The sequence below is a fragment of the Macaca fascicularis genome, chromosome 15, assembly GCF_037993035.2.
Source record: "Macaca fascicularis isolate 582-1 chromosome 15, T2T-MFA8v1.1".
Lineage (NCBI taxonomy): Eukaryota > Metazoa > Chordata > Mammalia > Primates > Cercopithecidae > Macaca > Macaca fascicularis.
Genome location: NC_088389.1, coordinates 128617 through 152910, shown reverse-complemented (window position 1 = coordinate 152910; position 24294 = coordinate 128617). Strand labels below are relative to the sequence as shown.

Below are 24294 nucleotides of genomic sequence, written 5' to 3'. Positions count from 1 at the left end.
GAGGGGTGGGCCAGGGGGATCTCACAGAGTGTGGTGCTGTCTATGGGGTCAGCAAAGTACAGCTGGGGCTTCCCGCAAGCACTTCAGGGAGGCCGTGCACTGGCCCGAGGCTGGTTCCGCCTCCTATCCTCGGTTCTCATGCCCAACCGTGAGGGGAGCCCCCCGCTTCAGGAGCGGTCCCTGGCTCCAGGCCCTAACGTCCATGTCCAGGCCCCTGGTAGGGCAGCTTCTACCCCAGGGAGGCTGGGACTGGAGACAGCCTGGAGCTCTAGGCAATCCTGGCAACCACATGTTTCCCGAAGTGGCTGCAGACAAACTCCTGCTTCCAAAACCTGGCACGGGCTGTGTGAGGCCTGGAACGCGGGAGGCGCGTTTCGCAGGGTCCCTGCTCACATACAAAAGCAAGGCTAAGAGCAGATAAATTATTTAATTACCCTCTCATGGTTATCAAGTCAAGTCATAGTCTCTTAGACCTATGTGTGACTAGAAGTATACACATTATGGAAGTGTATATAAATGTGAATACAGATATGCTTATTTTCCTTTTATATACCTTACATATATGTGTATACGTGCATATGTATAAAACATGGAAGAAAAAACCATACTTAAGATTTCAAATCTCACTCACAAAGATCTCAGAAGCAAATTATTATTCTTTAACAAAGATGTAACATTTTACATTCTTACAAACAAAACGTTCTCTATTAGCATTTTATTTTAAAAACTAAGAATGCATTGCACTCTCTGTTTCAATTTTTAACTCAGCTCACAAAGGCCCCTGTACAAAGACCTCCGTGCCACCGCAAGGATGGCGGTGGTCACACCTGTGTCCATTTATCCTCTCTACATCTAGCTCCTCTCCCTGAGGCAACAGCACCTCCGAAGTCACAGCCTGGCCTCCCATCTCTCCCCCGTCCCGGGCTTTTTGGCATGTTGCTCTGCTGCACACACTTCAGCAAATACTGCTGATTAGCCAGAATCACACAGAAATCTCTTAACCTTGATTCTGGCTGCTTTTGTAATTTGTAATATCTGTACTTCTGGTGTGATTTGAGAAACAACAAATTTTAAAATTAGAGAAGATGTGGTTTTTATTCTCTCCTTTCTACTTGCAACCTTGAAAATTCAAGTAGCAGCAAGGGTTTGTTGAAAGTAACTTCCACCAAATAGAACCTATTACAAAGGTACTACAGGGTGTCAAATAACCACATAGATGTAAAATAGAGATGCAGACACAGATATAAAATCCAATGGTTAAACCAAATTGAGAAATGCTTGCCAGTTTGATAGGACTTCTAAAACTTGACATAAATGTTGGCTGAGGGATACAAGATGCTATGAGATGAGTGAGATGCTTGGCCTAGAACCACAGGCTCTCTCCTCTTTACAGCAGAAAATCCATAAGGAAGTCAAATCTGAAAGAACCAGGTACCATTGAATGGCATACTCAGCCATCCTTCCCCATTCCTGGGCCAGCTGCGGTGAGTGCAGCCAGTCGTTCACCAACATCCATCATCCATCCTCCAGGCCATGGCTACACTTTACTCCCAGGCTCCCTGTCATTATGTAGATTAGGTAAATCAGGGCCACTCTCACCTTAAGCCTCCCCTGCCAGCATGGCAATCGCCCAGTCCCAACCACAGCAAGGACAGCCATGTCCCTGGGAATGCAGAGCAGGGGTCGGGAAGAAACCTGGATCTCTGAATACCTCATGGAGCAGTCACCAGCCTGGAACATCCTCCCTGACGGCTTTGCAAGAGAGAAGAACTCCTTGGTTCCTCAAGCTACAATACTGCAGAGTCTCAGGTCACAGCATCCTTATCTACCCTCGTCAGGAACCGTTCATGCTCATCAAGACATGAGAACAAAACTGCAGTGGCACAGTCACACTCGACACAGACCACCTGCTACTCACATTCATCGTATTAACACCAAAAGGCCACCTTGGTGGATATCCTGGATGTGGACACTCGGCGGCTTTTTGCTGGAGACGCGCTTTGTGCATTTATCGCACGACCATCTTGACCTCAGGAGGAGCTGTGCAGATGGCAGCTGTGCACGTCACAGGGAGTCTCACTTGCTGGACTCTCAGCCAGCGCCCACTATCAGTGCCCGCAGAGTCCTCTCCTCCGGGAGCACGTGCTTGGACGCCACAGTGGCCTGTGGATCCACACAACAGCACTGTGTGCCCCAGGAGCTTAGAAAGTACCACTGCATCAATGCCTCCACAGGTGAGGCCGGGGGCAGAAGCCAACCTCAAGCAGTTACGGTCCTCCGTGGGGCTGGCGTCCAGGCAGGAAGGCGGCTCAGCGGCTCTCCTCTCACTGTGGAACTTCCTAGGTCCCCACATGAACAGAACCTAAATAACACGCAACAAACAACAGGAACGAGAACACGACCAACAGCTTCTGAGATGAGCAAGCTGGGCTGATCATGAGACACCTGACGGGGACGGTGCCGGAGCCCCTCCCAGTGACCTGTGTGGACAGCGCTGCCAGCATCTCCCTAAAACCAGCCCAAGTCAAGTTAGACTTGAGGCTTTCCAGGAGTGGATAGATCCCTTCAATCCCACAGTCTGAACCTTCCAGGCCGTGTCTCATGGCCCTCATCTCACATATGGGAACCCGGACGCTGCACCACAGACGTGGCCCCAAGCCCTCGTTCCTTCTTCAACACCACACACCAGTACAGTGAACACTTAGGATCTGGGCATTCACATAAAATACTGCTTAACTAAAACTTCTGATTTAGAATATGTTTAATTCCTACTCACAGAGCTGAAAGTGTTCTGTCCTAGGAGGCGGTAGCTGTAACTAAGCACGAGAGAAGAAGGGATCAGAGTGGTGCCAAGTATTAAATATTCCTCTAAATCTATTCACCAGGTTGCCATGCTATTGTCACCTGCTTCATTTTCTGTCCTTAAAAGACAAAATAGTTACTTTTCAAAATAGACAACCTGTTTTACTGATGCTTAGCTATAAAGTAGCGAGCTACGTATCCAAAAGGGAGATATGGGAAAACAGAAAATGTCCACAAGCGATCGGGACTGGGGGGCAGTTGCAGCAGCACCTGGCTCTGTTGCGTTGTGAGCCAGCCACGTGGGCTGGACAGCTCACTTAGCCACTGAAATTACATCATCTAAGATTTTGTTTCAGTTACTTTGATAAATTCTCTCTCTTGCTATGAAGAGTAAGGTTTGTTTTTTTTTTGTTTTTGTTTTTGTTTTTTTTTTTTGACTTGGAGTCTCGCTATGTCACCCAGTCTAGAGTGCAGTATTACAATCACGGCTCATCGCGGCCTTGACCTTCTGCCTCAAGCAATCCTCCCGCCTCAACCTTCCAAGTAGTTGGGACCCAAAGGCGAGTTTGATTTCTTTGCTAACGAATTCCTAATTCACCTCGCAGTGGGCCTGTCAAGGCCATATGCCCGGACATCCACCTTGCCGACCGTCCATGTGGTCTCTAAGGTGGATGCACTCCGGTTGCCTGGGCTCTGCACGCGATACTGAGTCTCCAAGTCTGCCGCTGTATAAGGGACTGACAGCCCCAAGCGTCTCGACGCGCCACCTTGAGCCGGGCTTTATTCCACAGGGCGACTCTGCTTCCCGTGATGAGATGCAGCACGTGAGCACAGATCAAAGGGTATCAGCAACTAACCCATTCCCCTGGTACTAAGCAGAGGACCAAGAGTTTAGTTCCTTACTTATTTGCTACGGGCTTGATTCAAAGCAGCTTTCTGGGATCCTGGGGACAAACATCTCCAACTGGTGAGAATTCTGGCTTTAGTAACGGAAGGATCACCTAAAGCCCATTTTGTAACTGCTGTTCTCATCAGAACTTGAGGCCAAAGCGAAAAATAAAAGGGGGAGGCTAAGATCGTGACACCCCAGTTTGCACAAGGCCAACCAGCCTGCTTGAGGGGGTAAAAGGAATAGGATTTTTAAACTGCTGAGTTTTAAAAACGTGGCTGTAGGCTGGGCGCACTGGCTCACGTCTATAAGCCCAGCACTTTGGGAGGCCGAGGTGGGAGGATTGCTTGAGGCCAGGAGTTCAAGACTGGCTTGAGTAACACAGCAATACCCTATCTCTTTAAAAAGAAAAAAAAAGTTATTAAAATAGTAATAAAAAGGTTAATACAATAAATTACTATGTCAACATGGCACCCCCTGCTGTCAGACGAGGTGCAATCTCTGTGGCTGTGAGGTCCGGAGAGAAATGTAACCGGCATCATAGGGAAGGTGGACCCCAAAGCCCCACAACATTACTCCTGTACAGTGTGTTAACCAGCATGAAGTCTCCTCCACAATCAGAAGCCTGGTGTAGAGGAACGCTGCCCACTGGACCTGGGTGGACTCCAGATGCCGGTCGACCAGACAGCCCCACCCTGGGACCCTGCCGGCAGCCCCGACTGGACAGAATGGCCTCATGAGTGTCCTTTCCTGCCACAGGCTGCAGACCCTGAGCCAGTCCTGGCTGTGACTGAGGCTGCGCATAAACGTCTGCGCCCAACAGCTCACCTTTGTACATGACACGCCCAGTCCACCTCATTTCAAATGTTACACTTGCCCCAAGGCGAACACGGATGTTACAGGTTAACTCACTGCATGTGTGCTAGACTTTCCCTGTAAGTGTTCAGACATTGTACGAACCGGATGAACAAACCCCACTTTCCCTGTAAACGTTCAGACATTCCTTGAGCCCGATGAACACACACAGCCAACAAACCCCGGAACGTGTAATGCCGCGGCCTCCTCCCCTCCTGAGGGGCGTGTGCTTACAGCTCCCCCAAGACCACATTTCCCAAAGCACAGAGTGTTACTCTGAAAATAAAACCTCCTTTTTCCTTCCTCTGTACATCTCGTGGTCGTGTTAACAACTATTGCTACAAATGCAGAGAAACGGGGTATCATCCGTGCTGGTCACCGAATTCCTAGCACCAAAGCTTCAAGGCCCCCCAGTCTGAAGGAAGCTTCTATCACCCTAAAGCCAACCCTGGAGACGAAGGCCAAGCTGGGGAAAGGCTGTGTCTCTGCAAATCCACGCCACGGGGCCCTCTGCAGTTGTGTGTAAGGAACTCTTGGTCTGTCCTGGGGTTTGGGGAAATCAGGATGCAAGCAGATACCGTACGCTCTGCCACGGGACCGTGAAGTCTGCGGAACCTCAGAGGAACACGGAGACAAACGGTGGCACGATTCTCACAGGCCGAGCCTCGATGGGCGCCCGTGTCAAGAACACAGACACGCCGGGAGGGGCAGCCGATGCAGGCAACGCCTGCAACTCCAGCAAGCAACAGCGTCTGAGTGTGGGGGTCTCTGGCCAGGCTCCACCACAACTGCCATATTCTGTGACAAAATGTTAAAAATAGGTTTTAACTAGTTATAACTCTAACTTGTTTTACACATAAACAGAACACAGGGTACCAACAGGCTCCAAAATACTTTGCCTAGAACCAAGTCTAGAATGCAGATGGATGCTGCTCCGAGTGTGAGGAGTCCCCTTGTAGTGCCATAAATCCTAGATCTAGGTGACTAAGTGCTCTTCCTAAACCAGACGGCACCATGAGGCTCTGAGGGCACCCTCTGTCCCCAGGCCAGTCCATCAGGCCCTGCAGAAGCTTCTAGAGTAAGAGCCTGTGGATTTGTATTGGACGGATGTAAACCAGGCAAAGTCACAGGGGCTCGTCCTGGAAGCCTATCCATTTACCCACTCATGCCGTGGAGAGCCCTGCCCCCAACTCCACACCCGCAATCACGCTCAACCACAAGAACTGGCTTCTAAGCGCTCAAGCTACTCCCTCTGGACCCCAGACAGACGCTTCTCAAACCATGAGACCCAGAGTAGTCTTAACAGGTGGTCCCAGCAGAACTGGCCACTGCATTAATTGATATTTTGTGTGTGGGGGGGTGGTTGTTCTTCTGCCACTCAGGCACAGTGCACCATAAGTACAGTGGTGCTATCATGGTTCACTGCAGCCTCAACCTGCCAGGCTTGGGTCATCCTCCAGCCTTAGCTTCCCGAGTAGCTGGGACCACAGGTGTACATCACCTGTCCTATTTAATTTTTTGTAGAGTCAGGGTCTTGCTATGTTGCCCAGGCTGGTCTGGAATTCCTGGGCTCAAAAGTGAACTGCCCAACTCAGCCTCCCAAGGTGCTGGGATGACAGGTGTGAGCCACTATGCCCAGCCTAGAATTGGTTTTTCTTAAACCTGAGTTTGACACATGAACCCCACTTACATAGATATCAGCACACTCTCACAGCTCGAGAGTTTTCCTGAATCTCGATTCTGTCCGTTCAAGGTCAATATCTAAGAAAGAGTCAGAACTGACCCTCCCTCCGTGAAGCCTAAGAGCAAATGCAGCAGCATCTCAGTGTATGAGGAGACAAAGTAAGAAGGGTGGAAAATACACACTGAAATTCTAGTGCTAGAATCATAATCACCAACACTTTAAGAGGGAATCTGCTTTCCAAAATATGTAGCTGCTGGATTAACTTCAAAGTCACCAGATTCCACAGGCAGTAGCTCACAGGGGCACAGCTTTCTAAGGCCGCACAGCCCGGGACAGCGTAACAGCCTCAGGGCAAAGCAAACTAAACAAAGGCTTGGTTCTCTCAAGGACGAAGGTGCTCAAGTGTTTCCAGATATTCTTCTTCTTCTAAGTAAGTTAGATGCCTCCTACAACACTGTTTAGAGTGCCAGTGTATTCAGAAACATGAAGTTGAAAATACATCTCAGGACCCCAAAATCACTAAGGTAAAGGGACGTCAAGGTGAGGAAGAGCTTAGACCAAACCTGCCTCCCATGCTCTTCCTAACAGAGACAGCTACTGGGGGTGGGGGGAAAAGCCACGTACCTCCCTCACAACCGATCCACAAGGAAATTCCTCATGGACAGAGGACAGAACTCAAAGTCACCATCTGCACACGGAGATAAATGCGGATCTGACTGCTTCCTCTGGAAAGATGCACCAGAAATGCATTTGTCTGATCTACCTGTGACCTGGAAATCCCTCCCCGCTTCGAGCCGTCCATCCTTCCTAGACTGAACCAACGTACGTCTCACATGTATTGATGTCTCACGTCTCCCTAAAATGTGTAAGACCAAGTTGTGCCCCAAACACCTTGGACACATGTCCAGGACCTCCTGAGGCTGCCGCAGTGTGTCCTCAACCCCTCCTAAGGCTGTGTCTATAACCTTGGGAAAATGAACTCTCTATGGATCGAGGACTGTCGCAGAGATCCTTCTGGTTTACAGGAAGCATTCTCTCCTGCGAGTATATCAATGAAATCATGTGGAATTACAAAATGCCACTTTAGTAAAAGCCAAAGGAATTAGGGTTCTATGTGCTTCAAAAAAAAAAAAAAAGTAACGTTCTATTTGTCAATGGACCATGAAGCCCACACCCCCTTTTGCAGTGAAGATGTCAAATGGGACGAGAGGCCCCTCCTGAGGATGCTACCCTCTGACCCCACTTCCCAGAGTCCAGTTTCCTGCTGCTCAGGGAACAGCAACCCCAGCTTCACGGGGCTCAGGCCTCCAAACCCAACTCCCACCCATGCTGGAGAATCACCCCAGGGACTAGCTAAGTGGCAGGTGCAACTCTCACCTCACCCCCTTAAAGGGGAAAAGGCACCTTCCCGCTCCTCTTCCTGCTGGTGGGAACAGGGGCAGGAGCTGGAGGATCAGGAGTCGGGCAGCAGAACGGAAGCAGCCTGGGTCCCTGCTAGTCAGAGTTGGCAAATGCCAACCATCCCCGACATTCACTTTGCAAATAAATCCTTCTCTTTTGTCAGGTCCCTGGTTATAAGTTTGCACCCATAACTTAAAAAGAAAAAAAAAACTCAGATTAAAAAATCGGTGTTTGGCTGACAATATTTCAATTATCTTGGGGCCTTGGGTCAAATGATGGCAAAACAGGAAACTGAACGCTGTTATTCAGGAAACTACCTTCCAGCGCCGTCTACCCTCCCAGGCTGTCACCTTATGGTTGTTTGTCTGCTAGATGATTAACAAAACTGTTCTGAAAACCTAGGTGTACAGAACAGACAAGAAGTCAGCTTGGGTTGAGGGGAAGCAGGATAAGACCCCCTTCCCCGCAGGATGGTGGAAGAGGAGGAACCTTCAGCACCTGGGTTTTCAGGATGCTGGATCTCTGAGAGCATCTCTCACAGCTCAAGTACAGCCAGACCCTCCTCTGACACAGCCTGTTCAGGCGAAGGTGGGCACCTGCCCTAGAGACCCACAGCCCTGTGCGGGGCTCAGCTGGAGCTGAACTTGCCTCCCTTGGTAAGAGTCAGGGCCAGGGGTGGGGAGAGGAGAGAAGCAGCAGGCCTGAGGGCCACTGTGGAAACTCCATGCCACGGTAACTCTCGTCTGATGTGCTCCGGCCAAAGCCACGCTTCTCGGAGGGAGTTTCCCTTCACACATCCGGAAATCATCAACATCTAGTCTCCCCACAGAACAAATCCTTCCCTAGGAGGCAGACGCTTGGCTGTAACACGGGGTAATGAGGGGCGCGCCTTCGTGCCCACTCTGTAGTGTTTCCTGTTACCTATTTTACCTTAAGCTACAAATGATTCCCGTTTACACGGGACACAGTGACACAGACAGCAAAACACATGAGATTCAGTGTGATCCCACACCCGTCACTGCTGACCTCAAGTGCTTTGTTCGTTTTGCTTCTAGAGTTTGTATTCTCTCCCGGGGTTCCAGGCCTGTGGATTCAACCAACCATAGATCAACATATTTTTTAATGTGTTTGTACTAAGCATTCAGACTTTATTATTCATTAAACAACTACTCGCATGGAATGTCCATGGTATAGCTGTTACGAGCAACCCTGACATGACTATCTGCAGGAGGATGTGCATATGTCATATGCAAACACGATGCCATTTTATTGCAGGGACCTCAACGCCCAAAGACCTTGGATTCCATAGGCAGTCCTGCAGCCCACCCCCATGGGCACTGTGGAATGGCTATAATAGAAAATATGGAGGTTTTAAACAGTTATGTACTAAATCTAATCTTTTGTTAAGAAATTAATGTGTATCACTTGTATTATTTGGAAGTCCTTCCTGGCCCAGAGACTTGACATGTTCTTATCTTTTTGTCCACGGATCTAGCCATTCCAGTAAGCTTGTTGAACACAAATCAATTTTACAATTAAATTCTTACAAGAATCACACTCAATCTGTAAGCTGCTTTGGTTTTTAAAGTGAAATAACCAATAGTTTTGCCAACCTGCTATATCATAGAATAACAGGATAAAGCAGCCCCATGGCATGCAAAAACATGGGGTTTCAAAGCTAACCAGTATAAAACACGTTACAAACCCCTAAATATGAAAACGTTTTACACCAAAACAGATATTCCAGAAAAAAACAAGATGTTCAAAAAAGCCCTTTGCAGAACAGCACTTTCCCCTTCATTTTTCACACGGTTTCCTGAAGCTTGTGTTTGGTGATGACCATGAACCAGAAGTAGCGTCCGCTGCAACTACTGTTACGGCAACACAGAATATTAAGGGGGAAAAAAAAAAAAAAAAAAAAGGCCGGGCGCGGTGGCTCCAGCCTGTAATCCCAGCACTTTGGGAGGCCAAGACGGGCGGATCACGAGGTCAGGAGATCGAGACCATCCTGGCTAACACGGTGAAACCCCATCTCTACTAAAAAATACAAAAAAAAAAAAACAAAAAAACCTAACCGGGCGAGGTGGCGGGCGCCTGTAGTCCCAGCTACTCGGGAGGCTGAGGCAGGAGAATGGCGTAAACCCAGGAGGCGGAGCTTGCAGTGAGCTGAGATCCGGCCACTGCACCCCAGCCTGGGCGACAGAGCGAGACTCCCTCTCAAAAAAAAAAAAAAAAAGGACACAGCATATTTCCTATTGATGAGAACAGGTAGAGTGTTATAAAATGAGTGTGTCCTAAAGTCAACAATGTTCAAATTCTAGGTCTCCCACAGACACTAGACGGTAACCGCCAAAGCTTATGTACCTGGCAACGTTCAAGGAGACCAAGTTCAGAGCTGTCACAATGCAGCACCATCCTCACGCGATTATCTCAGACAGGTTTGAGGGCAAGTGCCCCCGTCACAGTGGGAAAGCTGCCCAGCCCAGCACTTCCTGAGATCACAGACCTTCGCCTTCCCACGTCTTCAATAGTTCCTTTACACCGGGAACCACACAACAAAACCTAAAACACTTCCTCAAATCTCAAGACAGTCTTTAGAGCTCTTTTCCTTGCCCCTTCTCTTACTGAAAAAGCTTATTTTGTAAGCAACCTGTAGTGCTTACCAGAGCTGGGGCGGGAGGAGAGCTAGTGTTTGGTAGACCGAGTTTCAAGCGTGGGGAGACCAGAAAGTTCTGGAGATGGATGGCGGTGATCGCAGCACGACAGTGTGAACACACTTAATGCCACAAAACCATACACTTAAAAATAGAGTGCTGTGTAACTTTACCACAATCAAAAAACTGAGAAAAGTCATCTATAATTACTGTCTCCAATATCTTCCATCCTGTAAGTTACATTTGCTTTCGGCAATCCTCAGAGCAATCATGAAAAACTAATACCCTGTCGTCTCTGAAACGCAAAGTCGTTCAAGGGCTTTGGTTATAGGAAAGTAGCTGGAAAGCAAAGCGTCCGTTAGGCACAGCAGCCGTGATAGGACAAACACACGGTAGGAAGGTGGTGGTCATGCTACACACAGATGGGAAGGGTGTGGGGAGCCACAACACCTGATGCTTGGGAGGCACCTGGGCAGGAGCTGAGAATGTACCAAACACGTTCGATCATGCAACATTCACGGACCCCGAGTCCAGCCACCACCGCTGACATCCACTGTGGCTGGGGTGTCCTCCCAGCCTGTGATGGCTCGCTCCTTCGGTTAACTGCCTTGAATCTACTGGTTCCTCTCCTCATGGGCCTCTTTCCTGTCGTCTTCCTGTCATTTTTCTGTCAGCAAACACATTTCCTGTCATTTTCCTGAACTGACATGACATTTCCTGTCATTTTCCTGAACTGACATGACATTTCCTGTCATTTTCCTGAACTGACATGTCATTTCCTGTCATTTTCCTGTCAGCAAGCACATGCGTCCAGCCTGACCTTGTTGATGTGCTCTAGCGGCCCTGGACTCGAGCCGCACTGTTCCATCAGTGTGGCATTCGCGAGTTACCTCCTGGGAAATGCCAGGTGATGGTAACATCAACCAGGAGGCACAGCTGAGAAGCAGAACGCATGGTGCAGTGCCCAGAACGTCACGTCCTTGAACAGACGCTCCGTATCTTCTCCTCTCCTGCCAGAGCTTCACTGTAGGAAGGCGGCCATTCCTCCAGTGCTGCTACTTCCAACACCGGGGAAAGCAAGCTTCAGAAATGAACGGTGTCAAAGAGGGAGGACCCACCAGCAGGGCTACCGGCAGCCAGACAACCGCAGCCCCAGCATTCCCCAGCCACCATGACTGACAGCCCAGGCTCCAGAAATGCACGGCTTCAACCTTAGGAGTAAAAACCCTCCCAATCCAACTATTATTTTCAACAATGGGATTGAGGAATGAGGTGTTCTAACCCTGCCTCTCTCGACAGCACAGATCATCAGATCCCAGTTCTTATAGGATTGGGGAGTGGGGTGGGGTGGGGTGGGGTGGTTCCTAACCCTGCCCGCCTTCATAGAAAAGAACTTGGATATGATGACCTGTGCTAGATTAGCACTTTGCTTCTGCCATATGCAGTCATCCTCAGCACCAGGAAAAGTCAGAATCGTTGAGTGATGACACCAATACCAACACACGCCGTTCTGCGGCTCTGGTAACTGGCTGCACAGATACAACCCGATAGTGGTGAGGTCTAAAGACATCACCAGTCTTCCCAAGGATTGTGTTCCTGAATATTTTGCGTTTGGAATAACGGTCTTCTTTGCCAGGGCTGAGCCATGCTTCCCTCTCGCCTGTCCTCTGCCTTCACCAGCTTCGTGTGCGCTTCCGGACAAGTGTTTGTGCAGGTGCTATCACTTATTTCCACAGCGAGAATATACACAGACACCACACAGAAATGGGCAACCCCGTTAGGAGCTGTGCAGGGAGATCTAACTCATCCCATGTGCCAAATTCCTGTTGCCATGGAAATTAAAACTAACTAAACTAACGTTGCTATGATCTCATCTCTTACTGTACCACTAAAGATCATCCGGGTAAGAGGAATGTGCCTCTGCATAGCATTCAGCTCACATTTACCTGTCGGTTTTTCCTGAATATGGTTATGTGAGATAGAAATCAGTAAGATGGGGTGTAACATACAGTATAGGATCGTTGTGTCTCCTAGCCTCAAACACTTCAAGATCCTCAGAAAATGAAGTTTAACTCTGGGGACGTGAGTTACATAGTAACTTGTTTTGGATACTATCATATCAACACCAAATAACTTCTTGAATTCCTTTTTAAATTGAAAAGCAATTTACAAAGCACAAAAGCCCCAATATTAAAGAATACAATTCAGTCTTTTTAGCATATTCTAAAAGCTGCACATCAACCACTAGTATGTAATTCCGGGACTTTTTCACCACAGGCCAAAGAAACCTTGAACCCATTAAGAGTCAGCACCTGGCTCCTTCCTTCTACCAGCCCCTGGCAATCACCAGCCAACTTCCTTTTCTCTGGATTTGCCCATTCTGGACACCTGTTGTGAGGAGAATCGTACAGTGCATGACCTTTGGTGTGACCTTCGGTGCTGACATCTTTCACGTCTAAGGTGAGTGGAATCTCAGTGAGTGACCGGTTGACAGACACCTGGACTGTTTCTACTACTATGAATAATGCTGCTGTGAAGATTCAGGCATGACATACTTTTTGGAAAAATGTTTTCAGTTTTCTTGAGCATATGGCTAGGAGTGAAATTGCTGGGTCGTACGGTGATTTCATGCTTTTCTGAGGAACTGTCAGACTTTTCCAAATCAACTGCACCATTTTACTTCCCCTCCCACTAGCAATATATCAAGATTTCAGTTTTCCCCAATTCACCAACATGTCACTGTCCAATACTGGGGTTTTACCCACCCATCACGGTGGTTGTGAAGTGTTATTTCACGGTGGTTTTGATTTCCATTTCTAAGATGACGAATTCTGCTAAACATCTCATGTGCTTTTTAAGGCATTTGTATGTCTTTCTTTGGAGAATGTCTATTCAAATCCTTTGTCCATTTTTAAATTGGATTTTTATTAAGAGTTTTTGAATATATTCTTGATATCAGGTCCTTATCGTGATAATGTATCCTGTTCTGTGGGTTGTCTTTTTACTTTAATAGTATCCTCTGAATTGAACATTTTTAATTTTGATACCGTCTTTTTCCCTTCAGTTGCTTGTTATAGCTCTAGACGTCTCAGCCAAGGAAACATTGCCTAATCCAACCTAACAGTTTCTCCAGGATTCTCCCCTAAAGGTGTTATGAGCTGAACTGTCCCCCTCCCCCAAGATTCCATGTTAAAGTCACAACCCCAGAAACCCAAAATGTCACTGTATTTACATACAGGGCCTTTAACTTGGCAATTTAGGTCCCCTAAGATCTTAAAAGTAGGCCCTGATCCAGTATGACTGGTGTTCTTTTAAGAGAATTTAGACACAGTCCTCAGTGCTGCATACACGTAAGAGAAACCTGTGAGGACACAGAGAAGAAGCTGTCTACACAGCATGGGGTGAGGCCCCAGAGAATCCAACCCTGCCCTCACCTTGATCCCAGGCTTCCAGTCTCCAGAAAAAAGGAAATAAGATGCTATTGTCTAAGTCGCACGGTCTGTGGTGTCCGTTATGGTACCCAGCAGACTGACAGAATGGGTCTCAGTCAGCTCCTTACATTGGAACCATGTTGAGCTTTGCATGTAGGGTGAGGAAGGGTCCAGTCCATCCTTTTCTATGTGGATACCCCAGTTGTCCCAGCACCATTGAGTTGTGAAAGGAAAAAAGTAAAGCAACCCTTGCTGTCCTCTCTCCATCAACAGATTAGAAGATACACTGAAGAATCATGGACAATTTTGTCGGTTTAAGCCAGTGGTTTTCAAACTTTTTGGTCTCAGGAACCCTTTGCACTTTATTAAAGAGCACAAAAAAGTTTTCTCATCAGGCCGGGAGTGGTGGCTGCTCATGCCTGTAATCCCAGCACTTTGGGAGGCAGAGACAGGTGGATCACTTGAGGTCAGGAGTTCGAGACCAGCCTGGCCAACATGGTGAAACACCGTCTCTACTAAAATACAAAAATTAGCCTGGCATGGTGCTGAACACCTGTAGTACCAGCTACTAGGGAGGCTGAGGCAGGAGAATCGCTTGAACTCAGGAGGCAGAGGTTGAAGTGAGCTGAGGTCACACCACCGCACTCCGGCCTGCGTGGCAGAGCAAGACTCCGTCTCAAAAAAAAAAAAAAAAAAAAAAAAAGAACATAATTTAGTTTCTTTTACAAGGATAAAGTCATTACATCTTAACACAGTCTTAAAGAAGAAACCATTTTCCAAAATAAGCAGCAGCGTGGCAACAGTTTGTGCTACTGTGAAAACACCTAACATCTCTGCACCTCAGACAGCAGGATTCTCATGCCTGCATCTGCGTTCAGTGGGCTGCAGAGCCATGGCTGAAGTTTATGAAGAAAGTCCGACCCCATACTGATATACAATTAGGAAGCAGTATTTTCATTGTGTTTTCAGATCATTTTAGGTATTCTCTGCTGCCAAATGTAACAAGTGGCACTTCCGTACAGGCTGTCTGCAACACAGAGTCTGTGCTCTGGTCGACGGGCCTTTCTGCCCCAATTCCTTCTAAGTCGACTGGTCCGTCTTGCACTTGAATGGCTTTTACCAGCACACGATTTTGTAATCACACATTGGTTAGAAAATACTGGTTCAGAGTTATGAGCGGCTTCCACATTTCATTATATGTCCAAAAAAAAAAAAAAAAACAAACAAAACCCCACATCAGTATCACCATTGATCACATGAGAAAGTGGTGGACACAAGATTTTTATGTTTTAATATTCGCTGGAAAGCTCAAATGTCTATCATTGGGAAAAATGTAAGGTACTTTCCTTGAGATGAAAGTCATTTTGTTCATTTTTCAGGCCACACCTGCAAATACCTCCATCTGAAGTGGCATCTTTTGTAAGTCATTCTTTATATAAAGGCGGCCGTTAGTGGAACAAGTGGTTCTGCAGGTTCATAGTTCAGAGGCACCAGTGCTCTCCCAAGAGATAACCATAAAATCCGCAGAGGACGCACCTGTGCGCACTTCCTGTTTCTCACTCAGAACATTCCAGAAGGAACCCTGAATCCCAATGCCACAGCGGGACTGAAGTTTGCTCTCACCCACACAATAAACCCAGGGAGCTCCCCCAGCCCCCACCCCGAGGCCACAGCCTTGGTCCTCTATCTGGTCTAGGGGGGCTCCTGCAGCTCCAGCCTAACAGGGAACAGAAGGCACCCACATGTCACAAAGCCCTCCCAAGGCCCAGCGAGCACTTCTGCTTATGTGCCAGCCAAGTGCGTTTGACAATTCTACAGCCAGCTGTACGGCAGGTAGCGAGGTACCCAGCAAATACTCAGGGCTCACGTTACTAAGGAAGGTGCACAGCGAGGTACCCAGCAAGTACTCAAGGCTCACGTTATGGAGGAGGAAACCAGGCAGATAGTGAGGTACCCAGCAGGGTTCACGTTACCCAGGAGGAAAGGAGGGTAGAGACAAGGGGGCTGGAACAGTCTGTCATAACCTTTAGCATTTACAAGGCTCGCTGAAGATTATCCGATTTGATCGTCACAACAGCTCACAAGATAGGCAGAGGCAAGACTATTTTCACTTCATAAAAAGAGATCCCGAGAACTGATGATGACCACGTGCTCTTCCCACAGGCTCCCAGAAATCCTCCTCAAATCATCTCTCAGTTGTATACATGTGATAATATCTCAGTCACGTCCCCTCTCTGCAGGGGAATTTTACTGCCGCCCTGCTGTTCCTTCGCACCGCTGCCCTCTCCTGCATTTCAGCCATGCCCACCATCCATGGGGAGTCTGCACCACCCCACCCCCGCTGCTGCTGATGGCTTGGGTCACGCTTACCTTTCATTTCCACCTACAGGGACCTGTTCTTCCTTCAAATGCAGCTCAAACTCACTCATTGTGTGAAGCCTTGCTGTCATGTGTAAAATCAGTCTGTGGAACGCTTCATTTAGGAGGTGCTTATGTTGCCTCATTGGCTGTGATCAGGACCAAATTCTGAGCAAACCAGGTGGTCCCCTCTCCCCATCTCTGCTCCAGTGCACTTAAAACAAGGATTCCTGGAAGCATCTTTTTAGTCCAATTCATGCATGAGTCTGCCCCACACACTGCAGAAAAGCCCTGGTGGTCGGTGGTCAGGGCTCAGGGCCCCCCAGGTAGGTAAGGAGAGCTTAGTGCCCTCTCTGGAGTTGTCGCTCAGAGACCCACGGCTGGAAGGGAAGAAACTTGCATCCTGTGAAACATCTAGGCCCCGAGACCCACTCAGGAGTGGAAAACGGGGAAGGAGCCTTGAACAGACCCTCGGGAGGGCAGACAGTGGGAGCCACGGAGGCCACCAGGAAGGAGGGAGGCAGGCAGTGAGGCCACAGGTGATGTGGCCGGGAGGGAGGTGTTGTGACCAGAGGTGAGGTGGTGGGCGGATGACACGGCGTGGTGTGGGGAGGAGATGTGGCCAGGGCAATGTGGCCAGGGAAGAAGACACAGCTGGAAGGAAGCGACAAGAGGGGTCTCCAGGCCCCAGACTGTGCCTGATTTATAGATGACATTTTACTTAAGATGTTATATCTAACTTTAAAGAAAAGTAGCAATTTCGACCCTTGTGTACATTTAAAGCACGGTACAAATTGAGCACATTTCCCAAACCAAAGAACAGGGCATTGAAGAAAAAATTCATTTAAGATCAGAAATAAAGAGATCCTACAGCTCTTCCAGTCCAATCCCCACCCTAACGTGAATGGGGGGAAAAGGAAGTAGATTCTAGTCAGTCAGCATTAAAGGCAAAACCGATCCACTTTACTTTCTAGACAGAAAACAAGAAGCTCATCAAGGAATCCCTACAAACAGTACCTTTAGTAGTTCCCGAAATGCAAAATTCACCTACAAATTAAATCAACTGCTAAGTGTGTATAGAGTAATTTTTTTCATTATTGCCTTCCTCATCTGCAGGGGCTTTTTTAGACCTTGTTTCCCCTTAATTGCCTCCAACACCCAGGAAATTTAAACCCCACAAGTAAACTGTGTCTCGATTCATGCCCAGCGTCCTTTGGAGCAGACAGTCCGTTGCTCTAAGACGTTCTTGTCACCTAAGCACCGAGTACAGCCTGAGAACGCACAACACGCACTCACACAAACTCAGACAGTCAACAGGTGAGATACGGCACATGAGGAGGAAGACAAGATAAATGAGCTTCACTGACACCCCAGATCCGACAAGAAATGACACACGCAGCCTGCTCTGGTGCAGGTGACTCCTGGAAAACAGCCAAGGACAGCATTTGGAGAAGCAGCACCGCAGGCCAGGAGGGTCTGGGGGCTTAAGAAGGGAGGGGCGCCCCGACCAGGTACTGGGGGATTCAGAAGGGAGGGGTGCCCCGACCAGGTGCTGGGGCTTCAGAGGGGATTGGTGCCCCGATCACTTCCTGGGGGCTTCAGAGGCAAGGGGTACCCTGACCACGTGCTGGGACTTCAGACGAGAAGGCACCCCGACCGGGTCCTGGGGGCAGCAGGACAAGCCCAGGGTTCCGTCGTCACTTTTCACTCCCTACTCCCGAATCTCGCCCTGAAGTTGCAGCCAGTCCAGATATTCATTTACCCATAAAATTAAGTATCTGTGAGTAACACAAGCCACTAATCCACACAGATCTGAGTCTACAGATACCTCCCAGAGACGCCACCATCCCTTCTGGTAGAAGAACAGCCCAGGGGCCCACGCTGCTAGGAAGGGAGACTGTCTCCAGCCTGACGCTGCAGAGTCCTCAACACAAAGTCTACCTTCTGGAACCATGCCGTCTCCTACAGAGGCAACTAGGGGCATGTAGGGTTTTTTAAAATCTTTTTTTTTCTTAAGACAGAGTCTCCCTCTGTCACCCAGGCTGGAGTGCAGTGGCTCGATCTCGGCTTGCTGCAACCTCTGCCTCTCGAGTTCAAGTGATTCTTCTGCCTCGGCCTCCCGAGTAGCTGGAATTACAGGCGCCTGTCACCGCGCCAGACTATTTTATTTGTATTTTTAAGTACAGATGGGATTTCACCTTGTTGGCCAGGCTGGTCTTGAACACCTGACCTCACATGATCCACCCGCCTCGACCTCCCAAACTGCTGGGAATACACGCATGAGCCACGGTGCCCGGGCCATATAGCTATTTAAATTTGACTAAAATTAAATAAAATTAGAAGTTCTCATTTACACTTCAAGCATTCAGTTACCCACAGGCGGCCACTGACCAGAGGCTGGTAGAGATGTCACACTCCACACTGCAGAAGGATCTAGGGACGAAATGGCTCTAAGATCATCTCAGAATCTTTATGTTGAAGCTACTGAAGTTTTACTCTGATTATAGACATCAGCATTCTCCCACTTAAAAATGTCAGTGCTATTGCAATGATCAGATCTGTGACTTCCCATCAGCTCTTCTCTTCCTGGATAGATAACTGTAGAGCATCTGCACTCTGCCTCCACACTAAGGGGTAGTAGAAGGCTCCGTGTAAAATCAGGGGGAGAAAAAAAAAATGAATCCCTAGTCCGCCTCCCCCCCTACGATTTTGTGAAACTCCTCTTAATATGCAGAATAACTGCCAGAGTTGCAATAAAGAAGCATCCCTTGACCAGGAAGCAGCAGGGAAGCAAGAGGAGGGAGATGCGAAGACCCTCCGTTCCCTCTGGGACCCCAGGCCCAGCCAGGACTGAGAAGGGCCGCACAGCCCGGCAGACCCGCACACCTGATGCGAACCATACACACGGCTTCCCTGGGCCTCGGTCCCCTGCTCTGCCCTCACTGGCCACTGTGGCTCTGGGTAGAGGCAGCTCCCTGAGCCCCAACACCCACAGCCAGTCCCCTCCTTGCAGGTCTCAGCTGTGCTCTCACTGCCTCCCTGACGCTTCTCATCATCCGCGTACCGTGTCCACTCTACCCCACAGCCCTTGCTACCGCCCACCCCACCACGGAGCCAAGCACACAGCAGGTGCCCAAGATGCCCCAGTGGGCGGGCATGCCAGCGTAGGGCTTGGAGTTCCAAGGGCCTCGTCCCGCATACCACCACAAACGCCACGGAGGCTGTGGAAGGGGTCCAGGTTTCAGGCCTGTACTCAGCTTCTCCTGGCCCCCGAGGCCAAGAACCTAGCAAGGGAGCGCAGCCGGAAGCAGGGTCCCAAACCCCCTTCATGCTCCTCAAGAGGAAGGGGGCTTCGGGGCACAACCCCACGAGCGTCTTCCTCCTGCCAGGCTGCCTGTCACAGCCCCGACACCTTCACAGCAGGGAAACCCACTCCTGTGAGGAGAAAACCACCAAGTACAACAGGAGCCACGTCCCCCGCAGCGTCTGCTGAGCCCAATAGCGACAGCAGCAGCCGGGCCCCCACTCAGCACACACCGACTCCGAACCCGCCACGCACACCACAAGGCCGACCATCTTGAAGCTCAGCTTCCACTCGTCAGGGCCCTCTTCCAGGAGAGCTCGGCATGTCTATCTTCCCTGGGATCACAGAAAGGAGTGGGACCCAACCCCGAGTGTGCACAAAGTTAAGCTCCCACTAGCTGTGCAGACAACCTCCCTGGCCCTGGACTGAGAAGGGGCCAAGCGCAAACAGCCATATTTTGCCCGCACAGGTACGGAATTCCGTCAGCTCTCTCAATGAAGTCGTGACAGGTCAACTCCAGGCTCCTCAGTGCTCTGGGGTTCACCTCGGGCCACTGCACCTTTGAAACGTGGCTGTGGACTCCTCTAGGGTGCTCACTTTCACGGCCCATTTCATTCAGACACTGCAGGCCCCTACCGTGATGTCAATACCCAGGACACCCCTGCTGGCATCCTCTGAGATGCTGCTGCAGCTGCAGCTGCAGCTGCAGCTGCTGTGATCTGAGAACAGCCCTGCACAGGCATCAAAGGGAGGACTTCTCAAGTCTCCTCCAGGGGCAGTGACTACCGCTTTGAAAGACGTTGCACTGAATCCTGGGTGAGCCTGGCTTGGTCCGCAATCTAATCCGGGTTGCTGGGGAGACACACTCTGTTGTAATTGACAGAGGCTGTGGGTGGCAGCTCTACCAAGACTGATAATTGCAACTAGTCTGAGATTTACTATCCATACTTTCTATTTGATGTTTCAAAGGAAAGCATCGTGAAGTTCCAGTAGCAAGGAATTTTCTACAATCTATCACATTAAGATACAGCAGAAATGTAGCTAAAATGTTCATAGGGTCTATGCAGAGGAAGAGATGGGTCTATTTCAGGAAAAGTGCTTGCTGGCTTTTTAGAAACATAGTGAAATCCCTGACAAGTAAAAGGTTGTTTATACTTTTTCTTTGGAACAGAGGGAAAGTTCTTTCTTATTATTTGAATACATTAGCTATATTTAAGTGTTCTGGTAGACTGAGTATTAAATATTCAAAAGGAAGTAATTCTGTTCGGTCTATTTCATTCTTTAAATGTAGCTTTCAAAAACTGACAAATACCTGGCCGGGTGCAGTGGCTCACGCCTGTAATCCCAGCACTTTGGGAGGCCGAGGCTGGTGGATCACGAGGTCAGGAGATTGAGACCATCCTGGCTAACACGGTGAAGCCCTGACTCTACTAAAAACGCAAAAAATTAGCCTGGTGTGTTGGCGGACACCTGTGGCCCCAGCTACTCGAGAGACTGAGGCAGGAGAATGGCGTGAACCTGGGAGGTGGAGCTTGCACTGAGCCGAGATCACACCACTGCACTCCAGCCTGGGCGACAGAGCAAGACTCCATCTCAAAAAAGAAAAAATAAATAAAAAGTGGAAAACACCCCATATCTGCCCTGGCTCCGGCTATCTCCATGGAGTGGACAGAGCTTGAGAAAAGCTCACTGTGGAGGCGTAGAAGGCCAGGCCAGGCCAGGCCAGGCCGGGCCGGGCCGGGCCTTTGCTCAGCAGATGAGCAAGAGGGTCAGCCACCCTAGTGAAGAAGCCCATGTTTGCTATGTTACTGATGATACCCACATAAATTTCTATTTGCCTCCCACACAGGCCTGGGATCTATGTTTGAGCAAGCGACTCATACCAACAGTCCCTCCATGCCATCATTTCCCTGACCTCCCCCAGAAAAGCCAGGCCAGGCAGCGTCCCCACACGGGCACTGGGGCCCAGGAAGATCCTGGTCCTGCCCCTCTTCTCTCTCGTCCCTGCAGCACCCTGGCTTGCTGTGGAAGCCCAGCAGTGCTGGCTGAACCCACGTTCACCTGGGGCATTCAGGAGAAGCCTCTGTGCAGAAATCAACTGGGAAGTAGGATTGTGTGTGCTGGCAGGTCACTCGAATGGATTTGCAGAACTCAGTTTTCAACACAGGTGCGCCACCAAGTCCCTCAAGCCCTTTGTGAGCCTAGAGCCACAGAGCCATTTGCGGCATTCTCACAATCTCTAACAACCCTGCACAGAGGCCCTGTTTTTCCAAAGGACCATATAATTTTCCGTGTAGACAAAGTTTGACATAATGAAATAAAGTGAAGTCACCACTTCTATTTTCTATTAATCCATTCATTCAAACAAGTATCTCTTGAGTATGTGCATCGAATACTGTGGAATTAGGATTTAGTCCATGCCTTCAAGAAATATACATCACAGAAGAAAAGGTATAGCTTGTAACTAACAGTGCTGAACAGGCAAGAAATAAACATCATAGAAGGAAAGGTAGAGCTTGTAACTAACGTCATAGAAGGAAAGGTGTAGCTTATAACTAACAGTGGTGAACAGGACAGAATTTCACAGGCTCATCAGGAGCCACCGAGGAGGAAGCCATGATTCACATCCACCTGCAGTAGATAAATGTTTCCCGGATAAAGTAACTTTTCTACAGTGATATCTGCTCCTTATTGTTTAATCCTGCTCGATAGGGTATTAAATTACCACTTTATGTGCTGCTTATATAAAATACATCATTGTCAGGGGAGGTTATAAAATAATACTTCACACAAGCTTGGGCTGTGAATGGTGTGAGGCAATGAGACGATGTGTTCCCCGTGTTCTCGAGACGCAGAAGGGTCAAGACCCTGCTTCCCTTCTCCTCCCCACCGCCCTGTTCCCAGATGAGGGGTGGAGGCAATGCCGCCGGGCAGTCCTAGAGCTGGCTCCAGGGCCAGGACAGCACGCCCAGACTCTCTGTGCCCCATGTGATAAATACAGACTATGGGGCAATCACCAATTTACCTGGCAGTGGGGAGAGTCCTTCGTCAAAAGCCTGTGCTTCCAGGAGCCAGGACAAAGCAGGAGCCCCTAGGAAAACAGTTCTGGGTGCTCCTGAAACCTGGGCAGAGTCACAGTCTGGCAGGAAGCACCAGTGATGCAGGTGTGCCCAAGACTGGGAGGATGGCCAGATGCCTGGAGACCAGACCGGCCTGCAGGAGATGACCACCTCTCTCTGGTTCATTAGAGACAGACAGTCTGGGCTTCACTTTTGTATGTGGAGTCTCACAGTACAGAAATGTCACAAAGGGATTAGACTTCGTATACCCCAATTTTTTTAATTTAAAAAACACAATTATTTCAACTAATTCTAAATCCAACAAAGAAAAATAAATAAGTATATAAACGCATACCTCCAAAATGTAAACCACAATCTCTTTACCCATAGGAGACCCAAAATTTTGTTTACCTTTTCTTCAGTATTATCACTTTTTTTTTAAGCCATTACTGAGGTGTCTCCTCACCGCCCCATGAGGAGGTTCATGGGCTCTTCAGGGCTCTTTGCTGTTTCATCGTTTTTTAGATTTAAGGGCAGGATCATTTTCCCACACTTGCTTGCTTCCCTGATCACCAATTTTTCACAAGGACATCATTGTGCCTCAGAAAACCTAGTAACTGAACTTCATTAAAAGTGAAAACAATAAGGACGTGTTGGCTGCTATGACAGCATCCTCAGTCACCGAATCTCCCTGGGGGACCAGACACACCCCCAATCTCCTTGGAACTCCAGCATGCAGGTATCGCTGCGGCTGACAGGACTGACCTACCCTGGGGGGGCATGAAAGCAAAGAGAAGAGAAAGCAGGTGACTCATTTAGGAAACTTCGGTGATTCTCTCGAGTCACGTTTCTCAAGGTGTCAGGGGAGAGCCACATGCAGGGAACCTCCTTGGCCTGGCAGGTGGCAGACTCCTGGGACCCTCCTCAGACACGTTAATCGGAGAATCTAAAGGCGGGTAGACTCTGAAAAGTATCTGTAAAGGAAGGACTTAGCTCTGCTGTGACCCTACTACACATGGGGTCACGCAGGATGCTGCTTCCGGCGTCCAGTCTCCATTTCACTCTCCTGGGAGGAACACCCGTCAAGTCACAGAGCACGGTCTTCAGCGAACACCTTCCTGCGCGAGCTCCACTGTCTCCCAGCCCTGCAGGAGTAGCCGCCGAGTAGGGGAAACAAGTCTTTGCTCCTGACCCGGCCACCTTGACGCTGGGCATAAGACCAGCACTGCTACGTCTCTGGGGAAAGGAGCGGCCCTGGGCAGGAATGCACTTGGCAGCCCCGGGGAGTGGCCAGGTGTGGACGACCAGGCCTCTGCCCGCAGACACGTCAGCACAGCATCCTGGAGCAGAACTTCCAGCCCAGCTGAGCCTACAGATGGCTGCAGCCCTGGACAGCATCTTCACAGTGACCCGGGGGACTGGGCCAGAGCCGCTCAGCAGGGCTGCCCTGAATTTCCAACCTGAAAAAGCTGCACAGTCGTACGTGTATGTTGCCTTAAGCCCCTAGGTTTTGGGGTCACTTGTCACACAGCGACAGACAGTGGATGTGCACGGACTCCCAAGGCCACGATGGCCTCTGCCGGCCTCACCCGGGCTGTCTCATCTGTTCCCGTGACATCACGTTTCTCAGAGCCAAAGGCTGCCAGGGCCCCCTCTTTTCTTCACGACGTCGTTACAAGCTCACGATACAAACTGAAAATACCCAATATGTAAAATACAACGTATGACGCAATACAGGGTGAACGCGCAGGCACATACACAGGAGAAACAGGCGCATGCGCGAAACAGGTGTATGAACACAGGAACAGGTGTACACGCATGAAAGAGGTGAACGTGTGAAGGTGTACACGCGTCAAA

At 49.2% G+C, this 24294-nt stretch overlaps 2 long non-coding RNA genes across 8 annotated transcripts in view; one reads left to right on the top strand and one right to left on the bottom strand.

The window, feature by feature from the left end:
• Positions 1–24294, bottom strand: part of LOC135967504 (uncharacterized) — a 143310-nt gene that overhangs the window by 55859 nt on the left and 63157 nt on the right. The window lies entirely within an intron of this gene.
• Positions 6840–22773, top strand: LOC135967505 (uncharacterized). Of its 2 annotated transcripts, none has more exons than XR_012423994.1 (3): positions 6840–11503; positions 12563–12745; positions 20670–22773. It is a non-coding gene; the product is annotated as an uncharacterized lncRNA (long non-coding RNA). The 2 variants fall into 2 exon arrangements; XR_012423993.1 differs by having other exon boundaries at positions 6840–11999.